The following is a 26838-nucleotide window of genomic DNA, read 5'->3' on the forward strand; positions in this document are numbered from 1 at the left end:
TTGCGGTTTCCTTTAATAGCGTTGGGCGGCGTCCTGGATACGTTCTCGGTAATTGGGGTCATCGGTGTGCAGGGGCAGTCCCTGGAGAGGATGTTGTCTTGGCCACACCGGGAGCAGAACTTCCTCCAGTAGGCCTTGCATTGGAAGCGGTGGTGTCCGCGTTCCTTGCAGCGCCAACAGCACTCCTTTCTGTCGTACTCCCTGTGCAGGTGGTATAGGCTGTGGACCACCATCTTTCCCTGTTTTGCTTCCTCGCCTCTTAGCAGCTCATACTCCTCCGTTAGCTCCTGGAGCTCCTCGATCGTCCTAAACTCGCTGTGTTTGACGAAAAGGCGGTATTCCACGCGTAGACCGTCGTAGATCCGTTCGAGGTGATTCTCCCCACACATCGTCGGGTGCTGGCGGATTAGTGTTTCTAGCGCGAGGATGTAGTCCTTGGCCTTTTCGCAGCCTTGCTGTTTGCGTTGTCGGATGGCATCTTCCAGATGTCGTAAGTGACATTTAGGTAAAAAAAAATGGTGCACATCCTTCCGAAAATCGTTCCAGCGGTGTATGTGTTCTTTGCGGACGCGGTACCATTGTAGTGCTTTCCTCTGCAGAAGTTCCGGCAGCGTTGGGAGCAGCCGATCGACGGGGATGCGGTAACATTCGGCGAGCTCCTCTATCCTCTCAAGAAAATCGTGCAGCGACTCTGCGCCCGAAAAATACAAATCCCAGCGGCGAACGGTGTTCATCAGCTCACCGTCGCTCATTTCGTCTCGCTTCGGTGATGCGTGTTCTCTTTGTTCCGCGTGTGGCTGGGGGCCGTGGATCTGTTTTCTTGTTGGCTGGGATAGAGTAGCGGATTTCCTCTCTTCTTCATTCACTTATCTCTCTAGCTCATTTAGCAGGTCTTCGCTTGATTTTCGTGTGCGTTTGGCTGGCACATATGCGCTCAGTACGCGACGCAGTTCGGCTACGGTTTGGCCTTCCAACTTGATATGGTGTTTCCTACACTCCTCGATTAGCCTCTCCCTCTTGAGTAGGTAGATCCAGTTGAGCGATTCGGTGGTCAGCGTTGTACCTAGAGGGCCCGGTGTGTTTACCGTTTCTGATAGTGTGTTCGTCAAACCCGCCCCGGCAGTGTTGGTGGTTGTGGTGTTGGGTTTTCCACTGTCATATGCGGAGGAGGGTACCTGCTCGGGCGCCATTTATGAGGTGGGTATTGTCGTAGGCTGAGGTAGCACTCAGTCAATCCAGGGTCAAGTAGAGGTCCCACAAACCCCCCACTTAATAAGAGCACAGTAGTTATGTATTTGTTTATGCCTACGAGCCAAAACATAAATATTTGCGGCAGCTCTAGGAACATAAATGTTTTCGCCAGCCTTAGTATGCATTCTGTTAACCTTATGTTAACAGCAACTGTTTGACTACTTTTGTCAAACAGTTAACTACAATAATCGTTCGATTTTACCGTTTCGCGAGTTAGAGAATTTTATGCAAAAGAAGGCTCTTTCACTTCTTTTGCGATCATCCAAGGAACAGCAGTCTGCAGCCACCACGATTTCCGTAAGTTGAAAATAAAATTATTTATATACACATATATACACGTACATATACACATACACATTACAATTTCATATTGTAGTTAATAAAATTTTTGTATATTTAATTAATTAAATAAAATATTTTTATAACGTGAATCTAATTCTCAATTTTTTTCAATCTTCATTTATTTCGGCGGACGAGCCCAAGGTCTCCTGCTCCCTCGAACATGGTCCTTCGGAACCGTTAAATGAGAAACAAATTTATTTTCCAGTGACCAAATATTGAAAAGGTACGTGTAAAAAAAAAAAAATTTCAGTGCACTTCAAAATTACTGGTTACCCTTTTTAAAAAAAAAAAATAATAAAAGTTAATTCAATTTAAATTTCATTAAAGAAGTGATAGTGATTGCGTAAATTAATTAAAGTGATAAGGGTTGATTTTTGTTTGTGATACACGTATATACATATGTACATATGTATGTACATATATACGTTTTGCTTAATTTAAAATTTTTTTGAAAAGTGCGCGGGAATGCCAAAATAAGTGTTAAAAGTTTCATTTCCAGTGATCCTTGAACATTTTTTTTGATAAGTTTTCAAAGTAAAGTGTTTAAAAGTAAAATTTTCAAAGGTGTAAAGAATTTTTCATTTTTTCCATTGCACCATTTTCACTTAACCTCACTTTTTAACACTTGGCCCGCGCATATAGTAAAATTTTTCATTTTATAATTGTTCACTTTCTGTTTGATTTCTCCCTTTTATAAAGTTTTATTATTTTGCAAAATCACTATACTTGTATTTAAATTATTTCAATTATTTGGCTGGCGAGCATTTTACATAGGCTGATTACATTGTATATACATATATATGTGCGATTAGTACGGGCGGTCATATATTTCTACAAACATACGTTGTGCATCATTACAGGGTGTCCGGTTGTGTTAGCTATTGTGAAATTCTGTGCGTTTAAAATCTATCTTGTACGAAAAGCCTTTTGCTATCGATTATTTCCCCATACTCTGGTAAGAAATATTCGACACAGCCTAGGGTTGTACAAGGAAAATTTCACTTATATATATATAGACCTCGTACATCAAAGCTCTTTGCTATCGGTTATTTCCCCCTACCCTGGTAAGGAATATCCGACACAGCTTAGGCTTGTACAGGCAACAAAGAAACTGGTTTCTATAACCACGAAATTTTTGCACAGCAATACAAAGCTTTCACTAAACCACTCCAACTGGTGCGCAACTGGTCTCGAAAGACCCACTTTACAAAATTTTCGCTAAATACGGTTCTTTTTGGTTTGTTAGTATTACACTGTTTCTGCTTGTGTTAGTTATTGTAAAAATTTGTGCTATTAAAACCTATCTTGTACAAAAAAGCTTTTTGCTATCGTTTATTTTCCCATACTCTGGTTAAAAATATTCGACACAGCTTAGGGCTGTACAAGGAAATTTTTCATTTACATATATATATATATACATATAGCGACCTCGTACATAAAAGCTCTTTGCTATCGGTTATTTCCCCCTACCCTGGTAAGGAATATCCGACACAGCTTAGGGTTGTACAGGCAAAATAAAATCTGGGTTCTAGAACCAACAAATTCCTAGCACAGCAGTACAAAATATCAAAAAACCACCCCTCGACTGGTCCGCAACTAATCTTGAAAGGACAACTTTACCAAATTTCAAAATAAATACCGTTGTTTTTTTTCTTGGTTTTTTAAGTAACAATAAAATATTTTTCTGGCTGGAAATATTTTTTTTTTTTGCGTGTTACATCTGTGGTGGCAATTAGTAAACCCGTCAAATATATACGTTTTTCATAACCTTTGCTTAATTTCATCTCATTATAAGCTTTTCATTCGTTTTTTGTAACAAAATGGGAAACTTTACCAGACTTACTGATTCAGTAGTAGATTTCGACAAAGATTTTAATGAAATTCCTGCAAAAAATCATACAATCCATGCGTTGAAAATTCAGCAAGCCGATTTTAAGGCAATGTATGAAAAAGTGAAAGAAGCATTTGACGGATTGTTGGCAGATGAAACCATTGACCAAAAAGCGGTTTCATCAATTCGCAAAAAGCATAAAATGTGCTATGCAACTTATATCAGAACTATGTCAAAAATACATAGTTTATGCGAATCGCTTGAAGAGGAAACGAAAAACAAGGAGAAAGAGAATATCGTTCACAAGCATCATAATCTCCGTCTGCCTCCTTGCGATACCATAACTTTCAAGGGCGATTATATTTCATGGCCAACTTTTCGTGATATGTTCACGGCCATTTATAAAAGCAATGAATCACTTGACGGAGTTCAAAAACTATATTACCTTACGCAAAAGACACAAGGTGAAGCAAGGGAAATTGTTGAAAAATGTCCGTTGACCAATGAAGGTTTTGACACTGCTTGGAAAAACCTTAGCGATAGGTATGAGAATAAGAGAATTCTTATTAATTCCCAATTGAAAATTCTCTTCAATTTAGATTCAATAGAGTCAGAGTGTGGGACTTCTATTAAAAAATTGCAGAGGGATATCAACAATTGTATATCCGCCCTTACATGTCACAAAATTGACATTACTAACTGGGATGCAATTATCACCTACTTATGTTCAACAAAATTACCTGAACTAACACTATCGCTTTGGGAGCAGTCGGTCGAAAATAAGACGGACATATCTAAGTGGGAGGACATGGACAAGTTCCTCACTAATAGATTTCAGACTTTGGAAAGCGTTTCAGGTCTCCGAGGAGCCAAACCAAAGATTCAGAAATCGAATAGTACACATAAATCCTCCCCCGAACCTTCACAAAAGAAGCTTGGCGCACATCAATCTAGTGTTGCCAATAATGCGTGCAAGATGTGCAAATCAAAAGAGCACAAACTTCATAGATGTCCCAATTTCAAAAGGTTAGAGGTTACCAAAAGGATTAGTTTTATTAAATCCAATGGCTGCTGCCTCAATTGCCTCTCTTCGGGACATTCGGTGTCGAGATGTACTAGCCCGTACAATTGCGGCACTTGCCACTCTCGACATCATTCTTTATTGCATTTACAGAATCAACGGTCGAAACCGTCTAGCAAATCACACAAACCTTCGGATAATATACAGTCCACTTCTACACAAGCCCAACAAACGCGCGACTCCACTAGCAGTAACAAACCATCTGCTAGCAATGTACAATCCCATCATGCTAATACAAGCAAAGGGATTTTATTAGGTACGGCGCGCGTTAACATACATCACAATGGTACAAACTTTTCTGCCAGAGCACTTATAGATTCAGGATCAGAGTGTTCCTTCATTACGGAGAGGCTCAGACGCAGAATAAACCTGCCAACACGTAAAATGCATGCTCAAGTTTCGGGCATCAATAATACGGTTTCTGCGCAGGTAAAGGAAGCGTGCATGATCCAACTGCGGTCACCTGTCGACCCACTGATTGCTATCGAGGCTATGGTTCTTGTTTTGCCACAAGTAACTGGGAACTTGCCAACATGCCAAATTTCGGCGTTGACACAACAAGCTTTTCCAGACCTTATCTTGGCGGATAAGCGGTTCTTCATCAACGAGCAAGTTGATCTTGTTTTGGGCGGAGACGTTTACCCACAAATAATATTAGAGGGTATTAGGAAAAACGTGCTTAATACACTTTTAGCTCAAGAAACTGTGTTCGGGTGGATTTTAACTGGTCACGCGGACGCAGTAAAACCATCTAACCATCGGGCATCCTATTTCAATGAAGTGTCATTAGTGAAACAATTAGGAAGCTTTTGGGAACTGGAAGATGTACCAAAAACAAAAATTCGTACGCAAGATGAGCAACAATGCGAAGAGCTCTTCAAACGTACAACAGTGCGGAATGATCAGGGAAGATATATCGTTTCACTTCCTTTCCGATCAGATTTCCCAAATAACATTAATTTAGGCCCTTCTTTAGGAAAAGCCTGTTCACAATTTTATTCAAACGAATCACGACTAGCAAAAAGGCCCGAGTTACGACAGGAATATAATAGGGTGGTCATGGAATATGAATCCATGGGCCACATGTCCAAATTACCTGGAATGCAGTCAGCTAATGCTACTGACAATTATTACTTGCCTCATCATGCGGTAATCAAAGAGGAAAGTACAACAACAAAGGTTAGGGTGGTTTTTAATGCCTCGTCTGCAACAGCAAATGGCAAAAGCCTTAACGACGTTCTCCTTCCAGGGCCGGTGCTTCAGTCTGATTTAACTATGCTGTTATTGCGTTGGCGACTTTTTAAATATGTCTTCAACAGCGATATTGAGAAGATGTATCGCCAGATTCTGGTCAATAGCGACCATACCAAATATCAGAGAATAGTTTTTCGTTCTAGTCCGCATGAACCTATCAGTCTTTATGAATTGAAGACTGTGACTTTCGGAGTTAATTGTGCTCCTTACTTAGCAATTAGAACTTTATTACAGCTAGCTGATGACTCGGAACCCGTATACCCAATCGCATCAAATATTTTGAGAAATTATATGTACGTCGATGACGTCCTTGCTGGAGGTCATTCCATAGAATCGACAATTAAAGCGCGAGATCAAGTTAATACGGTTTTGAAATCAGCTGGTTTTCCATTACGAAAATGGACTTCGAATTTCAGTGAAATTTTAGGCGGGATTCCCAAAGCGCATCTTTTGCATGAAGATTTTCTCGAATTCGAAGATACGAGCAGTGCCAAAGCACTTGGTATTAGATGGAATGCCCATGCGGATCATTTCTATTTTAAAGTCAAATCTATTGAAACTAACCAAATTCTAAGTAAGAGAGAAATACTTTCGGCTATTGCCAAGCTTTTCGATCCATTAGGGTGGCTGGCACCAATTATTATAGTTGCTAAAATTTTGATGCAAAACATCTGGTTAGAGGGTACTAATTGGGATGAACCAGTTTCGCCACCTACGCAGGATCAATGGAACATTTTCGCGCAAAATCACATTGCAATCGAGCAAATGAGGATTCCGCGATGGGTACTATTTTCACCAAAGGACAAAGTCGAGATTCATGGATTTTGCGATGCATCGGAGAAAGCATATGCTGCTGCTGTATATCTACGCGTGGAAAGGGAAGACGGGATACACGTCAACTTACTTTTAGCGAAAACCAGAGTTGCTCCAGTTAAAACTATTTCTCTGCCACGCTTGGAGCTTTGTGGGGCCGTTCTACTCGCAGAAATTATTGAATCGGTTATCAATAATCTTGATTTCGGTAACTTGAAATTGCATCTTTGGACCGATTCTACGATAGTTCTCGTATGGATACGCAAACCTCCATGCTCATGGTCTACCTTTGTGGCCCATCGCATTACAAAAATCCTAGATAAAGTAGGAAATTCAAGTTGGTCTCATGTAGATTCCGCAACTAACCCAGCAGACTTAGCTAGTAGGGGTGTATTAGCACACGAGTTGCTTAACAATTCCTTGTGGTGGCAGGGTCCTTCTTGGCTTCAAGGAGGTAAAGAAAAATGGCCGCCACAAAATACAAACTATACTACTAATAGCGAGGAAAAAAGGTTCAAAGTACATACTACAACCACAGGCAATGTTAGTGATATTCTTGAAAGATTTTCTAGCCTACCCAGAGCTTTGAGAGTGATTTCATATATTTTTAGGTTTTCTCAGAGAACAAATCAAAAAACAAAAGCCTCATTTAAACCAACGTCTTGCTCAGTTGCAGCAGGCGAAATTAAATTAACGATTACTCGATTAATAATCATTGCACAGAGGCAACACTTTAGTTCGGAAATCAACAAACTTAAAGCAGGAGAATTAATAGATTCAAAGAGTGAAATACTTTCTCTCAATCCATTTATTCACGAAGATAATATTTTGCGGATAAAGGGGCGTAATGAGGCATCTGAAGATTTACCTTTCAACGAACGTTGTCCGATTATCCTCCCGTATAATTGTAGGTTATCACGTCTGATAGTTCAATTTATCCATGACATATCACTTCATGGTGAAAACCAACTAATGTTGCGACTTATCAGAACGCAATATTGGATCCCCAGAGTGAAAACAATGATTAGGTCTGTCATTCATAATTGTAAGATCTGCACGATCTATCGGAAACGATCGCAAAACCAACTTATGGGTGCATTGCCGAAGGAGCGAACTACCTTTTCGCGAGCGTTTACCAATACAGGGGTTGACTTTACAGGACCATTTGATATTAAAAGTTATCGCGGCCGTGGTTGCCGCATTTCGAAAGGTTACGTTTGTCTATTTGTTTGCTTTGCTACCAAAGCTATTCATTTAGAAGCCACAAATGACTTAAGTACCTCATCCTTTTTAGCAGCCTTTGACAGGTTCATTGCTAGACGAGGATGTCCAAAAAATATCTATTCAGACAACGGAACGAACTTTGTCGGAGCCTCAAGGGCTCTTAAAAAAGAACTTAAGGTCTTTATCGCTGAGGCGCGTGATAGAACTTTATCAAAGTATGCACATCAATTACTTGAATGGCATTTCATACCGCCATCTGCGCCGCATATGGGCGGCCTCTGGGAAGCGGGCGTTAGAAGCTTTAAGACACACTTCAAAAAGATTGCATTAGTGGGGAAATATACATTTGAGGAGTTTAACACGCTTCTATGTCGAATAGAGTCATGTCTCAATTCGCGACCTTTGAGTCCTGCTTCTAACCAACCTTCTGACTTAGAACCTCTTACCCCGGGTCATTTCTTAGTAGGAGGACATCTATTAGCCCTACCAGAATTAGATACGAACGAGAATCCTGCTTCGATTGTTAATCGATGGCAGAAACTGAAAACTATACACCATAAATTTTGCCGAAGATGGAAATCCGAGTATTTAGCTGAACTACACAAACGGAATAAGTGGAAGCAACCTCAAACTAACATAAAGGTCGGAGATCTTGTCGTCATCAAAGAGGATAATTTGCCACCTAACGAATGGAGAATGGGCAGAGTGATCAATTTATACCCCGGTTCCGATAACCGAGTTCGCGTCGTAGACCTTATTACAGAATATGGTCAGGTTACTCGACCGTTAGTGAAGTTGGTACTACTACCAACAGATACCATTGAAAATGAGGAACCTACTTCAAGGGAAACTAGATCTAGGAAAAACCCTAATCAGCAAATTAGCTGCTAGGCAAATTTTAACAAAAAAAAGTTTTCTTTCCTTTTACTTAAATGTCGAGGTGCATTCATTCGAATTTTTGTTGTTCAAAACATTTTTTTCTCATCGCATCTCGTTCATTTTACCCAAAAAATACAAACACTTTGTTTTATTATAATGCTGTAATCCAAATTACCAATGGTATTGGAGTTACCCATAAAATTAATTTTTTTTTCCATATAAACTTTTCGCGTTTGCATATCTTTTGATTTAAGTAGTTTTTGCATTCGTTGAAAGTTAATCGAACTTCACAAAAATTCCGAAAGGTTCAAAAGAAAAAAAATTTAATTGTTTTTTTTTTTTTTTTGCAAACACACTCCAACTCATAGCAGCTTTCGGCGGATTATACGCCTTGTTTAGCGCAAATCCAAAATAAAAACCCATCTGTGAAAAATATTTTCACGTTCCTTCAAAAAATTTTTTTTTCTAGGAATTTTTTGTTCAAAGGCACCGACCCACTCTAATGCTCATTCTGATTTTGCCAATTTATTTAAATAAGCATAACACGCGGCTTATTATTAAAATAACATTAAAATTCAGAAATTATTGTATTTCTGAACTTGGGCCATTGCACTTGGGTACATTTTCCAGCACCCTGTTTTTCTTGCATACAAATCTACCACTTACCGGCACTTTGTTTTGATTTTGTTCTTCTTTTATTCCCGGACATCATGAAAGTAGTGGTGCGTGGTGAATGCATTTTTTTTTCAATTCGATAAGTGCACCAAAGGTATCGACAGGTGTGATAATGCAGCGTTCACAACCTGCAACTAGTTGTGTGGGCTGACTGCAAGATACCGGAATCGATATGAAATGTATGAAAACGTTGTAAAATTTACTATTTTAGTCCGTATAAAGGCAAATTTAATGAAAAATTAAAGGGGGAGGATACTAAATGCTTCAGATTAACAAAAATCGCTCCAAAATATGTCAAGTGTTAATGCTGAAGATTTAATTTACTTATTTGCAGAAGGGTCGTACGAAATCTTTTACTTTTCTTTTTGGATCGCATATTCAATAAAGCAACATACATATGTATATGCCCGAGTATAATGAGCTATAAAATTTTGGTTTCTGGGTAAAAATACATACTTGCCACCCAGAATACTCACTTTAGCCACAAGTCGCAGCCGCTACTATTAAAGCGGCTTAAACCACCTCAGTTTCTAATCGAGGTAATCGGTAGAATTATTGCTCGCCAGCATATATACATGACATTTTCCATTATACCATTGTTACCTCAACGGGGAAAAATGTCATTACAGCACAACATGACCCGTTATTCTGCTATGCGCAAACGCATTGAGTTCGGAGGACAATACAGCCTCAAGTGCAAATTCTGCGGCCGATATCATCCGATTCGGCTTTGTCCAATCTTTCGAGCCAAAAAACCGGAAGATCGTTTACGTGCGGTGCTCATACACCGCTATTGCACAAATTGCCTGGCAGGCACTCATCGAACAGAGAGTTGCTCAAATGAGGGAAGATGTCGTCGATGCAACGACCACCACCACACTCTTCTCCATATTGACACCTCTGCCGACCCGCGAAGAACAACGCACAAACCATTAAGGTATTCACACCACGAAGACGACGACGATGACGATATCATTTCGTTAGAAGCATCAGTGGTCGAAGCTGAAAATAATGCGCCTGTAGATTTGGAGGAAGGTGAAATATCTGTATCGCAAGCGGGAACTAGTGCTTCCCGCAGAGACACCAACGAGGAAAGGGAGTTAGATGCACTCCCAACCGCACGAGGCAGCGATATGACCGACCGCCGACTTAGACCGTTGTTGAATCACGAAAAAAGGCAACAAGATGCGTCACGAGCGATTAAGCCGTACCGTCGACAACAAAATGCCCAAGCACATCGCCAAAAGCAAAACAAACCCCGGAGGAGAGTGGAACCTTACGCTTTCCAGCCTCTGGTTCGCAACAATTTTCGATCTGGTGTTCAGGAACCTACTGCGTTAATGAGCATACAGTACACCACCGCGATTACACTGACTGCAGTCGTCAAGGTCGAATCCGGAGGGCGATTACATTTAGTTCGTGCGATGATTGATCCAAGCGCCAGTACCTCAATTATCGCGGACGGCCTTGTAAAAGATTTAAACCTATCTCCGACAGCGACAAATAAGCAAAAAGGTTGCTTTATCAAATTACGAGGGAACTACGGGCATGCGAGTACGGTAACAACACATGCTATAGTTCTGCGGAACTTTTCCAAGCGCTCACCGGCTAACGAGGTTGATAGTGCAATCGTCAGAGCGTACTCCAACCTAAAGCTTGCCGACGCGCGGTTTCATAGTCCTGCCCCGGTACGCCTAGTACTAGGAGCAGACGTGTTCCCTAAAATATACAGGGGCACCATCCCAGCAGGCACTCTTGGTCCGCTACTAGCCCAAGACACCGTCTTTGGGTTCGTGCTATCTGGGGCCTGCTAAGAACATATACGTCGACATTCTTTTTTTTTCTTTCATTTTTCAAACATTCAACTTTTGAATTTATATACATATTAAGTGTTGAATTTATACTACATCAAATTTTATATATTTTATACGCTAACCAATTGAATTTCGTAATAAACCAGTGCATCTGAAATTTTTAATACACGTCCATACATTTTCTTTCCTTTTTGAATTTCTTTCCAACAGTGTACCCTTGGAAAACTCGTAAACTTGGATCTTGGTGGCTGGCTGTTGTTCTGCTAGGAAATTGCTTATCGCAAGGGGGCCGGCATGTTTATGCCTACGAGCCAAAACATAAATATTTGCGGCAGCTCTAGGAACATAAATGTTTTCGCCAGCCTTAGTATGCATTCTGTTAACCTTATGTTAACAGCAACTGTTTGACTACTTTTGTCAAACAGTTAACTACAATAATCGTTCGATTTTACCGTTTCGCGAGTTAGAGAATTTTATGCAAAAGAAGGCTCTTTCACTTCTTTTGCGACCATCCAAGGAACAGCAGTCTGCAGCCACCACGATTTCCGTAAGTTGAAAATAAAATTATTAATATACACATATATACACGTACATATACACATACACATTACAATTTCATATTGTAGTTAATAAAATTTTTGTATATTTAATTAATTAAATAAAATATTTTTATAACGTGAATCTAATTCTCAATTTTTTTCAATCTTCATTTATATCGGCTGACGAGCCCAAGGTCTCCTGCTCCCTCGAACAGTATTAATGACGAATACACACACACACACGGTTTGAAGTGTAGTGAGGGTAGTAGCTTTCCGTACAAAGATGGCAGGGGAGGGTGGCGAGCGGCGGCTAACAGGCGTAGTAATAGCGGGGGGTCGGTACGGTGGTTGAACGGCGGTGCAGTAGCGGGCGGGATAGTACGGTGGTCCGGCAGCAGCGGCGGGATCAGCGCGGCGGCCGGACGGCAGACAGCATTAGCGGACGGATTGGTACAGTGGTATGAGTGCAGTGGCAGGAATAGCACGGCGGCTGGACGGCGGACAGTATTAGCGGACGGATTGGCACAGCGGTATGTGCGCAGTGGCGGGATTAGCACGGCGGCTGGACGACGGACAGTAATAGCGGACGGATGGAGGTAGCGGTATGGACGCAGTGATGGCACCAGCGAACTGGATGGACGGTGATAAGGTAGCAGCGGCGCAACGGCGGTAGAATAGCGGGCGGCTGGCGGTTTTCGCAGCAGCGGCGCAACGGCGGTAGGATAGCGGACGGCTGATGGTTGTCGTAGCAGCGGCGCAGCGGCGGTAGGATAGCGGGCGGCTGACGGTTGTCGTAGCAGTGGCGCAACGGCGGTAAGATAGCGGGCGGCTGACGGTTGTCGTAGCATCGGCGCAACGGGGGTAGGATAGCGGGCGGCTGACGGTTGTCGTAGCAGCAGCGTATCGGCGGTAGGATAGCGACAACAACAAAAGCGCAACGGAGCGCGTACCAGTGGTGCGGTCAGGGTGATGTGTCAGGGCAACCGTTCCACGTGATTACCTTCTCGGGGGGTTTTCCAGTGGCGGCTGTTGCGGGCGGCTTCCGATAACGACGCTGTCTCAGTGGCGGCGGTGGAGGGACCTGCGAGGATTGAATAAAAGAGTTATGGTTAATACCGGTCAGCCAGCTGGACACCACCGCCTGCATGCCCGCACGAATGCAGGGCTGGACGCGGAGTTCCGCCGGAATTCCGAATGCCGATCCATGGGCTGAGGGGGAGTGCACCTTACGGCACAGCGGTAGCCCCTTTAGCTGCTGGACCGGTCGACGGCCGAAGCCGGTGCGGAGGAAAAAGGGCCGGGTGGTCGTAAGGCGGCGAGCCCCCCCCCCCCACTTAGCTGGGACATGGGCGAGAAAACCATAAGGCGACAACCCGTGGTCCCCGCAAGAGAGGGTGACCCGTTCCCGGACAGCGCCCCTTTCCACTCCGTGGTGTGGTTGGCTCACTCGCCTCCAGTGCTGGCTCGCTAGCTAGACAACATCGCCTCCATGCTTGCACGATGGCAGGGCTGGACGCGGAGTTGTACCAGCCGGCTCCTTGTAGGTCGATCCGTGGGCTGAGGGGAAGTGCGCCTTGACGGCACAGCGGTAGCCCCTTTAGCCGACGGGTCGCTCTACTGCCTGATCCAGGACTGTGGGGATGGAATCTGTTGGCCGAACGGCGGCGAGCCCCCCTTACTTAGATGAGACACGGGCGACAAAACCATAAATGCGACAACCCGTTGTCCCGCAAGCAAGGGGTGTCCAGTGCCGTGGCGGCACCCCCTTTCCCTCTGGAGGTGGGATTGGCTCGTTCGCTGGACATCGCTCACACCGTGGTTGCACACTATGGTAAGGTGCCGGGGGGCGGTGCACCAGCTCTGTCCTTGCCGGTTCATAGGATGCGAGGAGAAACTGGGGCCCGAAAGCACCACGCTACGCAGCTGCCGAACCGGGTCGGCTGGAGTCTTAACTGAGAGGAAGGGGTGGGGTAGCCCTAAGGCGGCGGGCCCCCCCCTTACTTTGCTGGGACACGGGCGAGAAAACCATAAAGGCGACAACCCATTGTCCCCGCAAGCAAGGGGTGACCAGTGCCAAGGCAGCACCCCTTCAACTCAGCTAGTCAGGAGGAGTAACTGGGTTGCTTAATAAAGCAACCACTTCTTCTGACTAACCTGCGAGGAATGAAGTGATAACAGCAAATTCATTCTCTTTTATACTGCTTCTGCTATGATGCGAATGAGAATTGAACCGCTAATTGGGTACTTCAGTTTGCCATTTACTGTGAGTTGGCGTACTGTGTGCATATTATTGTTATCGCCACTGTTGGCTACCTGTTAATGTACTATGTATGTACACTCTCAGGCGTAGGTGAAAAAGGGTTAGAGTGGGGGTCTCAGGCGTAGGAGAAAAAGGGTTACAGTTGGGGTCATACTATTGTAACGCTACGTTGTGGCATATGATTGTGCCCTCTCCTCCTCAACGGACGTTTTGTATTCGGTGCCTTATGCAGCCCAGTGGGAGTTGTCTTATTGCAGCCAAGAAGGTCCCTGCCACCGCAACGAACTGTTGACCAAATCTGATGCAATTAGTCCTCTGCTTCCTAGATCCGCTGGATTAGATTCCGAGTCCACGTGAAGCCAGTCCTTGCTACCGACCATGTCGATGATCTTAGTGATTCGGTGTGCGACGAAGGTTGACCAGGAACAGGGCGGCTTTCGTATCCATGCTAGTATGGTGACTGAATCCGTCCAGAGGTGAACTTTTGCTGGTCCCAAATGAATGTTTCGGAATATTGATTCCATGGTTGCTGCGAGCAGCACGGCGTCGCAGAATTCTAAACGTGGTAGCGAGATGGTTTTCACTGGAGCTACTCTGGTTTTTGCTAAAAGTAAGAGTATGACCACCTGATTGTCTCTTTTCACGCGTATGTATACGTGCTGCCGCATATGCTTTCTTGGACGCGTTCCAGAAGCCGTGAATTTCTATGTCGTCTTCCGGTGAAAAATTTACCCACCGCGGTTTCCTAATGTTATCTATCTCACTATAGTGTTGGGTGTAGTTTCCTACCGTTCTAAGGTAGTTGGGGATACCGGCTCGTCCCACCCGGTGCTTTCTAACCAGATATTCTGCATTAGGATTTTTGCCACTATGACCATTGGTGCAAGCCAGCCTAAAGGGTCGAAAAGTTTGGCTATAGCGGATAGGATTGCGCATTTGGTGATGTTCTCGCCATTCTCTAAAGCTCCTGCTTTGAAGTAAAACATGTCTGAGTGCGCGTTCCATCGTATTCCGAGTGCCTTCACCGAGCTAGCCTCTTCGAACGCTAGGAAGTCCTCGCTGAGCAGATCCGTTTTGGGAATCTCTTGAAGGATTTCCTCACAATTTGATATCCACTTGCGCAATGGAAAGCCAGATGAGTGTAATGGTTCGCGAATCTCGTTTCTTGCTCTGATGGTTGACGCTATTGTATGTCCTCCAGATAAAACGTCGTCGACATACATACTTTCTCGTAATATACCCGATGCTATTGGGTGGTTATTTTCTGCATCATCAGACAATTGCAGAAGTGACCGTATCGCGAGGTAGGGGGCACAGTTTACACCAAATGTGACGGTCTTTAGTTCGTAAAGACTGATGGGTTCGTTGGGGATGTTCGATGGACAATTCTTTGAAATATGGCGTGATTATCGGCCACCCAAATTTGCCTATACATCTTTTTTATGTCAATATTAAAGACAAAGCGGTACAGTATCCAACGTAGAATTAAAATGGGAAAGTCTGCTTGGAGTACTGGGCCTGGGTGAAGTATGTCATTTAGACCAATGCCATTTGCCGTCGGACTTGATGCGTTGAAGACGACGCGCACCTTGGTAGTGGTACCTTCCGCCTTTACAACGCGTGGTGGGGCAGGAAATAATTATCCGAATCATCGGAGGAAATATTGTTTTTTATTTTTCTCATATGTCCGAGCGTTTCGTATTCTGACAACACCCGAACATACCCTTTCCCTAGCTCTGTGTTTTTTTGTAAACGCCCCTCATTTCTGAAGATTTGTGAACGTGCTCGCTTTAGGGACGGTCCCAAATTAATATTCTCAGGGTAATCCTGCCTGAATGGCAGAGAAACTGTATATCTCCCATTTTGATCACGTTTTGTTGTTTCTTTAAATAACTGTTCACAATACCTTTCTTCTTTATTAAGCATTTTATTTTTGGGAACATTTTCTACCTTCCAGAAAGCTTTTAATTGGTTGTCCAACGCAACCTCGTCGTAAAATGACACGATGCTCTTCGTTGGACTCGGTGCTTCTATTCGACCGGTTAGTATCCAACCGGGCATGCATTTTCCTCGCTGGAAAATTTATTCTGCGTTTCAGTCTTTCTGTCATGAAAGAACATTCAGACTCGGAATCAATTATTTCCCGCGTGGAGATGTCGGTACCATTATGGTGAATGTGTATGCGAGCAGTTCCTAATAGCACGCCTGTGCTGGAATTGGCATGACAGGATTTTACATTCTGGTTTGCAGATTGTCGCGCCTGTGCCGATGTTGTTGGGATATTATCGCGCCTGTGCCGATGTTGTTGGGATATTATCCGCATCTTTGAAAGGATTGCGCACAGCAGTTTGCTGAGATCTATCGGCATACAGGAGGGTATGGTGACGAGAGTGAATTTTGGAACAGTTGTAGGAATTGGTGCACTTCGTCACGGTGTGTCATGGGGATAAACAATTCAGGCAGCCACTTGTGAATTTTATAAATTTAATCCTTTCTACTGGGGTTAACTCGCAAAAGCGTGAACAGTTTCGTAATCTGTGCTCAGGGGATTTGCACATTTTACAAATCGATTTTATTGTTTGCTTGGATACTTTTGTTTGAAAAGCACCAAGTCATTTCCTATGGGTTTCTGTCCATTGTTGCGACGCGTTTGGTTTTTGCACTTTCGAAGTGGCATCCTCTGTAAAACCAGACACTGTTTCAAGTGTCTGAAACCGATTAGACAGGCATTTATCCATATCCTCCCACACGGATATGTCCATTTTATGGTCTATACTTTGCTCCCAAAGAACCAACGTGCTCTCTGGTAACTTGGTTGAGCAGAGATAAGTCAGGATTGCATCCCAATTGGAAGTGTCAATTTTGTGGCATTTGAGGGACGAAATACAATTATTTATATCATTTTGCAGCTTCTTGATTGAACTGCCGCACTCACTTTCTACCTTTTTAAGTTAAATAAAATTTGTAGTTGTGTGTTTACTAAGATACGTTTGTTCTCGTATCCCTCACACAAGTTTTTCCAGGCCATCTCGAAACCTTCATTTGTGAGAGGGAATTTTTTAACGATTTCTTTTGCTTCGCCCTGCGTTTTGTTGTTGAGATGGAATAAATTTTCCACCCCTTTCAAGCTAGAAATGTTTATATAAATTGCCGTGAACATGTCACGAAAAGTTGGCCAAGGCAGATAATCCCCTTTAAAAACTTCCGTGTCGCAAGCAGGGAGGAGAATTTTATGCCCACGAGGTTCTTGCTCAGGGTTGACGTTCTTGTCCTCTTTCTTGTATTTTTCTGCCTTAGCAGATATAGACGCTAAACATCGCATGTAGATTGCATATGCTGCTTTTTGCTTTTTTCTTATCGCCATAACGTCATCCCCTGATACCTCATCCGATCCGAGTAGCGAATCAAACGCAGACTTTACCTTCTTCCGCAAGGACCGCAACTCTTCGTGCTGTATCGCAAGAGTATGTTTGCTATGGTCCCTTTCCGGTATAAGGCTTTAATCTGTCTCAAACTCTGCGATTAATTCCACTAACCGGATATAGGTTTCCATGGTCTTATTTGAATTTATTAACAAGATAATTGCCGATTAGAGAAATAGAACTCTTCAGAGTTAAAATACCTGCCCAGCCATAAATATCGACGTTTTATATGTATTACTTTTATTTCAGACTTTGTCAGAGTAGCGACAACGAAAAAGGGTTTGTTTGATGGACCTTTTGTCACAGCAGCGACAACTGCAAAAGATTTAATTTACAAACTTTTGTCTCAGCGGCAACAACAAAGAATGAGACGAAATAAATAAAACACAAGTGATTTAAATTCGGGAAACAAGTAAAAGAAGGAAAAGCTGGTGCTCACTAAAATTAACTTCACTATTTACACTTTGTCTGATTTCACTTTTTTCACGCACAATACGTGTTATTTCCTTATTTTTCACTAATAAACACTTAAAAAAAGTGGCAAGAATTACAACAATTACTTCTTATTTTTGCTGGAGGCTCCAGTGGCTGCTAATATCGTGTATTATATGCTTGCGAACTTCTTTGGTGGTTCTGTTTAGATGTGCTGTGGCAAATAAATTTTAGTAGGCAAATCCTTTGGCAAAAATTTATGTAGTGTATAAATTGTGCTTTGCAGGTAGAGTATCTGGTGCAGTGGACTGTAATTTTAGGCTTTTAGTTCCTTTTTCGGTGAGTAAGGACCAATGTTCGGCCTGGGTGCGTCGGAAACCAGCAGTGGGTTGGCGCACACGGGTCGATCTCGGGAATGTTCACTCAGAAATTCAGTAAAAGAGAACACAAAAAGGATTTCCTCGTTATAAGTTGTATTTAATTAAAGTGTGAGAAAATTTACAATGGTTATAATGTTACCTTTAGGTCGCAAGTGATGACGGTGATCCTCGGCGATGGGTGCTGGTTGGCGGTCGATCGAAAATGAGGCCGGTTGTCCCGTTGATGACAACCGCTAAGCCGCGAAAAAGGTCCTCTGGTGTTAAGAAGGGGAAAGCCACACACACAATCACCCCCACATATACGTGCATGGGTGCTGACAACCTGCACACACATGCATGTGAAAGTGTGGGTGGCTGGAAGTGTTATTAAAACATTAGGGAGGGGCGCCGTCAATCAAGTAAAAGTTAGGCATTGGGCCAAAACACCTCCGTCTTGAAGGGACGTAGCAATAAGATTAGAGTATGGGAGGTGAATGGTAGATGTGTGATAGTCTAGGCATAAAAAGTTCTTGGGTAATGAAAACGGGAGGAAGAGGAAAAACAGATTGGTTGGAGCTAAAAGGTCATATACATGTATGCCAGTTATTGTGCGAAGTAATGTAGCAGTTCATTTTTGAAACGCAGTGGGTTCTGAATAGTTTTAAGTCGGACAGGTAGTGCGTTCCAGAGGCGGACATCAGATGTTAGGTTGCTCAACTTCATATTTGGTAAGATTCGCGATCGCGGGGATTTAATGAATTGAAGGCGTCCCCTAAGGTATTTAGGCTCTTCGGATACAATGACCCTGTGTAGAAGTGTCAGACATTTTAATTTAAGAAGGTTATCTAACGTTGTGGAAGATAGTTGTATGGCAAAAGCGGATATGTGTTCACGACGTTTAACACCATATACATATCTAGCGATATTGTTGTATAAGGCATTCAGTTTACCATGGCACAGGCAGTCACAACAGGCATACAATTCACATCCATAAAACAGGGTTGGTAATTTAAATGTTTTCGCTAACAGCAGTCGAATTTTCACTGGGATAAAATGTTGAGTGTTCCAAAGAGAACGGAGCATGCCGTAGGTCTTGCCTATTGCAATAAATATGTGGTTATTCCAAGTCAAAGTTCGATTGAAGATTACTCCAAGGTTTTTTACAGTATCAACAAATTTAACAACTCAGTTGTTTAGGATTACATTATCATAGCCGTCAAGCGCAAGAATCTTCTTATAAATTACGATGCATTGGGATTTGTTTGGGTTTAATAGTAACCCATATGCCCACTTGTTTACACTTTCAAGATCATGGTTCAGTTTACTGATACAGTTGTTGACGGAGATATGAACATCACAGTATTTTAACACGCTTTGGAGGTCATTGAGATATAACACAAGCAGGAGTGGACCTTGAGGGACCCCCTTTTTTATGAGTAAATAATTAGAGAACGTGCTGCCGGCACATACAGCTTGGGATCGATCGCTGAGATTTGAAAGCAATAAACATAATGCTGGCGGTGAGCAGTTTAACAGATTTTTCAGCTTCATGACGCTAATCGTGTGGTCGACCGTGTAGAATGCTTTTGAATGATCCAACATCGTTAAAAAAGTAACACGGTTTTTGTAAATGTTCTCTCTAATATCGTCCGATACCTTGATTAGAGCAGTTGTACAGCTCCGACTCATTTTAAAGCCGGATTGTGTCATATTAATAAGAGAATTGCGACTCAAAAAGGAGTTTATTTGAACATGCATAATGCGTTATGCGTTAAGAATACAAAAACAAATATTTTTTGCAAATAAATAGTATCTTTTCTAAACATACATTAAAAACGAAATACATAACATTTACCTTAAAACAAAATATATTTTAATTTTACTAGTATTAAATGTTACTCACCTTAGCATAAAAATTTAACAAGTAACTAGTAATAATAACTTAGAAATTTAAGTTCTTTTATGGTGTCAACTTTATTTTGAACGTGATTCAATTGTTTTGAACGAGCAAAAACGAGGAATGGATTCAGTAAAACATAAATTCGCTCATTCAAACAATTTACATCATCCGGGTCAAGAAAAGTAGGTCAAGAATGATCACCTTGACAAACTCTTCTTTTCTAAAGGCGGGTGATGTAATGCAACCATGCAAATATATTCATAACTTACATAACATAATAGGGCCCTTAGGATATAAATAGAAATTGAACTAGCTTTATTGACATTCGCCGCAGCGCAACCGCAACCAACTTCACGTGCTTTAAAAAGCTCTACTACAGGTAGAGACAAAAAATTAAAAAGAAATTAAGTCAAGTCAATTGTAGTGGTTCCCGCGCGCCGGATGCCAACTTAGCTACGCAGCTAAAAGTCGTGATTAAAAGTATTGTGACATTTTATACTTTAAATAAATAGAGACTTATTAACAACCCTTCATGAAGGAAATAAATGAGTTTTAGTGCGTTTTCGAATATAAATGAAGTTCCCGATGGCGCGTGGCCATTACCCACGATCAAACAGTGCAAAAGTGCAAGGTTTCAAGATGAAGCCACTTCAAATCGAACCAACGTATATTTCACTACTGGACTAAAAGTTTCTTCATAATCGACACCATATTGCCGTATGAAACCACGAACAACTAAACGCCCTTTGAATCGTTCTATCGTGCCATCTGGGTTTTGCTTCACTTTGAACACCCAACGGTTATCAATTACCTTTTGATCTTTCGGAGCATTAACTAGTTTCCAAGTGCCATTAAGCATGAGTGATTCATATTCTTCGTCCATCGCATGCTTCCACTGTTGCACTTCTTTTGAATTAATTGCCTCCTCATATGATACTGGTTCACACATTAACGCTGAATAACCTGATTCAATCAGTCGACTTCGTGTATTAACTTTTGGTCGAAAATTATATCGCTCGTTTTGTTGCGATTCATGATCATCACACGTCTCCTCATCATTTGTCAAAACATTTTCTTCTTGGGAAGTGATTTCATTTTTATGTTCAGCTCACTATTGTTGCTGACCTCGCTATCTTCAATTTCTGATTCTTCGTGAATCACATACTTGACAGGCTGCTTCTCGTTGAATCGAATGTTTTAACTCATAAAAACTTTTTCGCTACATGGATCATACAACCGGAAATTTTTATTTGTGGACTCGAAACCAATTAAATAAACCTTTTTTTTTGGAATTTCGGGTCCCATTTCTTACGACCCGTTTGTTTCGGAATCTGTACAAAGCATTAGGTTCCGAACATTTTTACAGAACCTAAATGTTTGCGATCAAACCATTTTTCATATGGCGTGCTTTCAACGCATTTGCTGTTTGTTGTGCGATTCAATAAATATGTTGCTGTGCGTACTGCTTCTGGCCATAGTGATTTCGGCAAACCACTTGCAATGAGCAATGTTCTCGCGCTTTCTTTGACAGTACGATTGTCGCGTTCGATGAGCCCATTTTGTTCGGGAGTGTACGGCGATAGTCGGGTTTGAGAAAGACTCTTCGGTTGATCATAGGCTACCTACACCTCTATCTCTTGGGGATTGTTTTTGGGGTTACAAAAAAGCAACTTTAAGAGCAACATCCTCTGAACTAGCTTAACTGATCCCAAAGAATATTTTTATGAGGTAATAGTGCCATTTAAAATGGAGATAGAGAAGAAAGGCGTAATATCTTTACTTCCTTTTAAAATCGTTTTAGCTTTTTTATTTACAATACTCTACGCTATTCGCCAATGCCTTAATGCCTGAGTGGCTGGTTCACGTTTTCAAGGATAAGTACAATTTTTCGTATAGCGAAGCTGTTACGCGTTTAGAAGAACAAATGCAGTGGATGCAGTACATGGATGTAGGAGATCAGCAATGAGCCGCCTTAGTGTATTATTTTAATCCTTTCTATTGTTTATACCCACATACAATATGTCTATAAAAAAAAAATATAAGTAGAATAAAGTTAAAATTTTTAAGTCGCACATTTTATAAAGTACTAAAGACCCATTCAGTGTCAAAACACTATTCGCTAGCTCAAATTACATGAAACGGTTTTTCAATGCAAACAAATTTGATGGGCATCATAAGGAAGAGTTGCCCCACTGCTCCACTTTCGATTTATCTTCACCAATTCTGAAGTACTTTACAATCGTTTACTCAATGATTAAGCAACCTCCTTATAATATACCTAATCGATAAAAGCTTGACACTTCAAAACTTTCTAAAGCATGGAATTTCGAGAGAAATATAAAAAAGTGTCTGCTATAAATTACTTTGGTTGTTTTAAAACTTTGTATAATCTTGGATATGAACATTGAATTCTCTCGGTACAGCTGTGCTAGTTTTGCAACGGATAAAAAAAATTTACTACAAAAACACTACCACTTCTTCGGCAGAGCTTTGCCAAACGATGTAAGAAAGGTTTTGATCGAAATGTAATTTAAAATAACATATAGTTTAAAAGCAATTGGATTCCACGACAACTTTGAATATTCTTGATCTGAAAAACAAAAATTAAATCTAATCTGAATTTCGACTTAGCTTTAAGTTGTAGACTTAAATTGATTCAAATAATTGGAGTTTTTTCTAAAGCTTAAAATTATTTTCTGCTCGCTTGGAAAAGATTTCAATTGGAAAACAAAAACCAATTAAGCGAGTTTATTTATTATTAAAGTACTTTTCTTTATAACAACTGTATTAATTTAAGTTGCAATTTCATGTACATATAAAATAAGGTATGCGGTGATCCGATTGCTGTCGGAATTAGATTTGAAACCAGTCAATAGCTGTGTTTTTTTACATCTATAGACGTTTACGCTTAAACTTTATATGGACTGATAAGCGTCAAATTTTAAACGCACCTCTGAAATTGCTGCACATAAAATTATTACTACTCAATTTCAATACGCATTATACTCAGATGTAACTGAATTATGTGTCTATGTTTCACCTCTACACTTCTTCTATGTATCACCTCTAAAACTGGTGCATGCTCACAATTCATCGCAACTGATTCAGGTATATGTTATACACATACATGCTGTAGTTAGTTGTTTAACCACTGCCACTATATGGGTCTCCTAAGAATTATCTAAGCGAGGATAAGCGGTTTTTATGCGAAAACGTAAACGTATACGCGTGTAGAAAAAACACGGCTAATATTCCTGCTAATGGTTGCAGAATTATTGCTTGAATGATCAGATTTGGAACAATAATAAGTCTTATTCAATTACTAGTCCTACATTTTGAAGTTCTGTTACGTGGCTGACTGTTTGGGTGGTGAGGAGCGGCGGCAAGCAGGTATGCTTGCGGGCCCAGGCTAGCTCGTCGTCTTGGGCGGGGTATTGCACCACCGACCTCACCCGCAGCCACATGAACAAAAAGGGTTCATACCTGCATGTATATATAAAGGGGAGAAAAAGCTGAAAAAGATAAAAATAAACGTGAGGGGCAGAGTTAAGAGGGGAAAAAGATGGAGGCCTGTCCTGTCAGGTGGAGTCTACCCTCCCTCTGCAGTGCAACTTGCACTGCACCGTGGGCACTGTGCTGACTCCTGGTTACCTTACAGTGCCCCCAATCCTGACATGAGTCTGTCCATCCGTCAATAAGTCATTTCCCTATTACTCACCTTCACCTTACCTTACCGCGCGCAAGCGCAGCACCAACACCAAAATTCGACTTAGCCCTGCATTATGAATGTCTTAAAATTTCATCCAAACATAATTCTTATAATTTATTTACAAAATTTTTGGTTTACAAATTACCGACTAATACCCTACTACCAGTTCAATAATTTCAATAAAACTTTAAACTCAAAGTTTACTACAAAATAATTTTCCAAGGGCTTCAAAAGTTTACTCAAAGTAACAATAAAAAATTGCTCAAACTTAATGCTAACTTCTATTACTGGCGAACATTAAAAATTCATAAGAGTGCAAGAACCAGTAGATACATTCCAAATTCAATTCTATAAAAAAAATACCTACGACTAATAGACAAAGTGTCTGGTCTCAAAGAAAAAAATTAAACTTTTAGGGCCACCCTAATGCGGTATTATTAATAGGAGCTAATTCTAATTCTAAAGATACAAATTCAAATAAAATAAAATAAGAGGGCGAATAAAAAAAATTCAAGTACCCTAATCCCTGACCTACCGCAACCGCTCAAATAAACATAAGATCAATTATGTACACAGCAAAAGTAGGTCAACAAGGAAAAGAACTTATGTGTATATGGAAACAAAAGGTATGTATGTAAGTACAAATGTGCGTTTGTGACGTTTTTCATGCATGTACATATGTTCGTTGCAATCTGTTTTTATTTTTCTGATTTGCTAATTCCTGTTATATTTTTGCAAGAGCAGGAATCTGTGCTAACACATGTACATACAACTAAACAGGTGTATTTTGATAAATTTTAATGTTTCACTCAAAACACTCACCAAGTTACTCTTCTTATCCAACGGCGCCGCTGCAGTTGAGTAGCTGAAAAAAAAACTCAAACATACATATATACATACATACATAAAGCTACCCTCAATTACTCAGCCAGATCGCTCGCTTGCGATCTTGCTTTATGAGTTAATTAGTATGTTGCTTATGTCCGGACGATAATGCACGCGGCCAAATGAAACAAACACTGGTGTATGCAAAGATGCTTAATAAAAAGGTAACGAACAGAAAACTTATAAGAAACAAAGAAGGCAGGTGATACCAAAAGTATACAACAAAGCTTTATACTTTTAGTGCCAACCGATGTGTTTAAAATTAAAAGAAAAAATTTTGCCGACAAAAAGGTAAAAAAAGAAAAAAAGGCATGTGCTTAGAGAATTCTGAAAGCAAGTAGGAATTCAAGCGCATAAGAAAAAAGTTAAAACATATGAAACATTAGGAGAGTTGGCCTGTCGGAGGCAAATGTCAAAGGAAATAGGAAATTGAATAAAAGAATCAAAAACGAATGACATGAATAAAACTGTGTAGGTAAAAAACTTACCCGAAGAAGAGAAAAAAATTTACGGAATTGAATAAAAAATGTATAACCCTAAAACGAATCGAAGGGATTCAAAGCGAAAAATTAAAATTATGAGAAAACTAAAGCAGCAAAATGTTGAAATGCCCTTATGCCCCTATACCCCTGTTGCAGTACCTTTTCCTTCGTTTTTGTGACCCTAGGCTGAGCAGATATTGCTAAGTTTCTTTTCTTTCTTTCACAAAAAATTAAGATATAAGTCATATACATATATATGTACCATAACTAAAAGAAGTCCAAAAAGTTGATGTTGATGTTGTTGTGGTTGTTGGTAGCCTCTGCAATCGCGGTCGCAAGGGAGATGTTGTGCGCTTGATACCATAAAGCTGATATCACCAGTGATCGTGAGTATGGCTGATAGAAAAAAAATCCTCGAACTCAGAAGTTGTAGTTGTCGTTACTGCTGGGACCGAGTATCACCAAAAGCATGCATCGCAGTTGTTGTTGTTGGCGTTGCGCCGCCAAAAAGAAGAAGTTGTATCTCTTGCTGGAAGATTTTGGTGTTGCCGTTGTTGTTGTGATGTCAATATATCGCCGGTACGAATGTAGTAGTTGTTGAGCGTTATTTAATAATATAAAAATAACTACCGGTTGTGGTTGTTGCGGTATATTGCCAATAAAAAAGGTGCTGTAGTGGTTTTTGTTGTGGAGTGCGCTACCAATTAAAATTTTATTGTAGTGCGTGGCAGTTGTTGTTGGGCGCTATGTCGCCGAAATCAGCGCCCAGTGGGTCTTTCCCAACGAAAAATCAATTGTTCGCTGAAATTAAATACAAAAGAAAACCTATTTAGAAATTCAAAAGTAAAAGCGTATCTATGTACATGTACACAATTGCCTACGGATTTCTTGTCTGCATAGTCATATATTCATCTACATACATATGTATATTTGTATGCAGAGATGTATATGTCGATGCAAGTTTTCTTTTGGCTTGCTTGGCAAATTGGCTATATAGAAGCCAACTTCCCAGTGGGCATGCCAAGTGGAAAAAAAAACAAATCCAAAGCCAAAGGAAACCATTAGACTTACCTGGTTTTCAGCTGTTGTGACACACGTTGTAGTTTAGTTTATTTCTGCTGTAATGGTCCGGATCGGGTGCGAGGTGGAAAACCAGATTTATTTGGTTTTAACGTTCGCGATACACTTTTCGCCGCGCACTACTCAAAAAAAAATTTAGCTGGCCAAACGATTTAGAAAACAGGCTTTAACTCCGGTTTGAGGCGCGCACTAAAAACTTGGTGTAATTACAATAATTTTAAGTATTTCACACTTTGCACTTACACGCACTGGCACTGATAAAATGATACTTTGGCCCGTTGGCTGATTTTCCCCCTTCTTATAGCCACCGCCGTGGTAAGAAACGTTACCCAGAAACGGAAAATTTTTACCATTACATGCCAAACTTTCTTTTCGGCTTTCCCGTATTTTCCATCTATACAATCATGCACTCATACATTCATACGCTTATCGCTCCACAAAACGAACACCTACACAGATACATTTGGTTCGTGCCTTGACCGCTCGCACTGATGCATTCACACGTTCATAGCCTTGTACCAATACACATCAACATACATAATACAGAACAAAACAAACACATAGGTGCATGGCATTCATCAATGTTGCTAAGTTGTTAGCAGTATG

The sequence above is a fragment of the Eurosta solidaginis genome, chromosome X, assembly GCF_040869045.1.
Source record: "Eurosta solidaginis isolate ZX-2024a chromosome X, ASM4086904v1, whole genome shotgun sequence".
NCBI classification, from domain to species: Eukaryota; Metazoa; Arthropoda; class Insecta; order Diptera; family Tephritidae; genus Eurosta; species Eurosta solidaginis.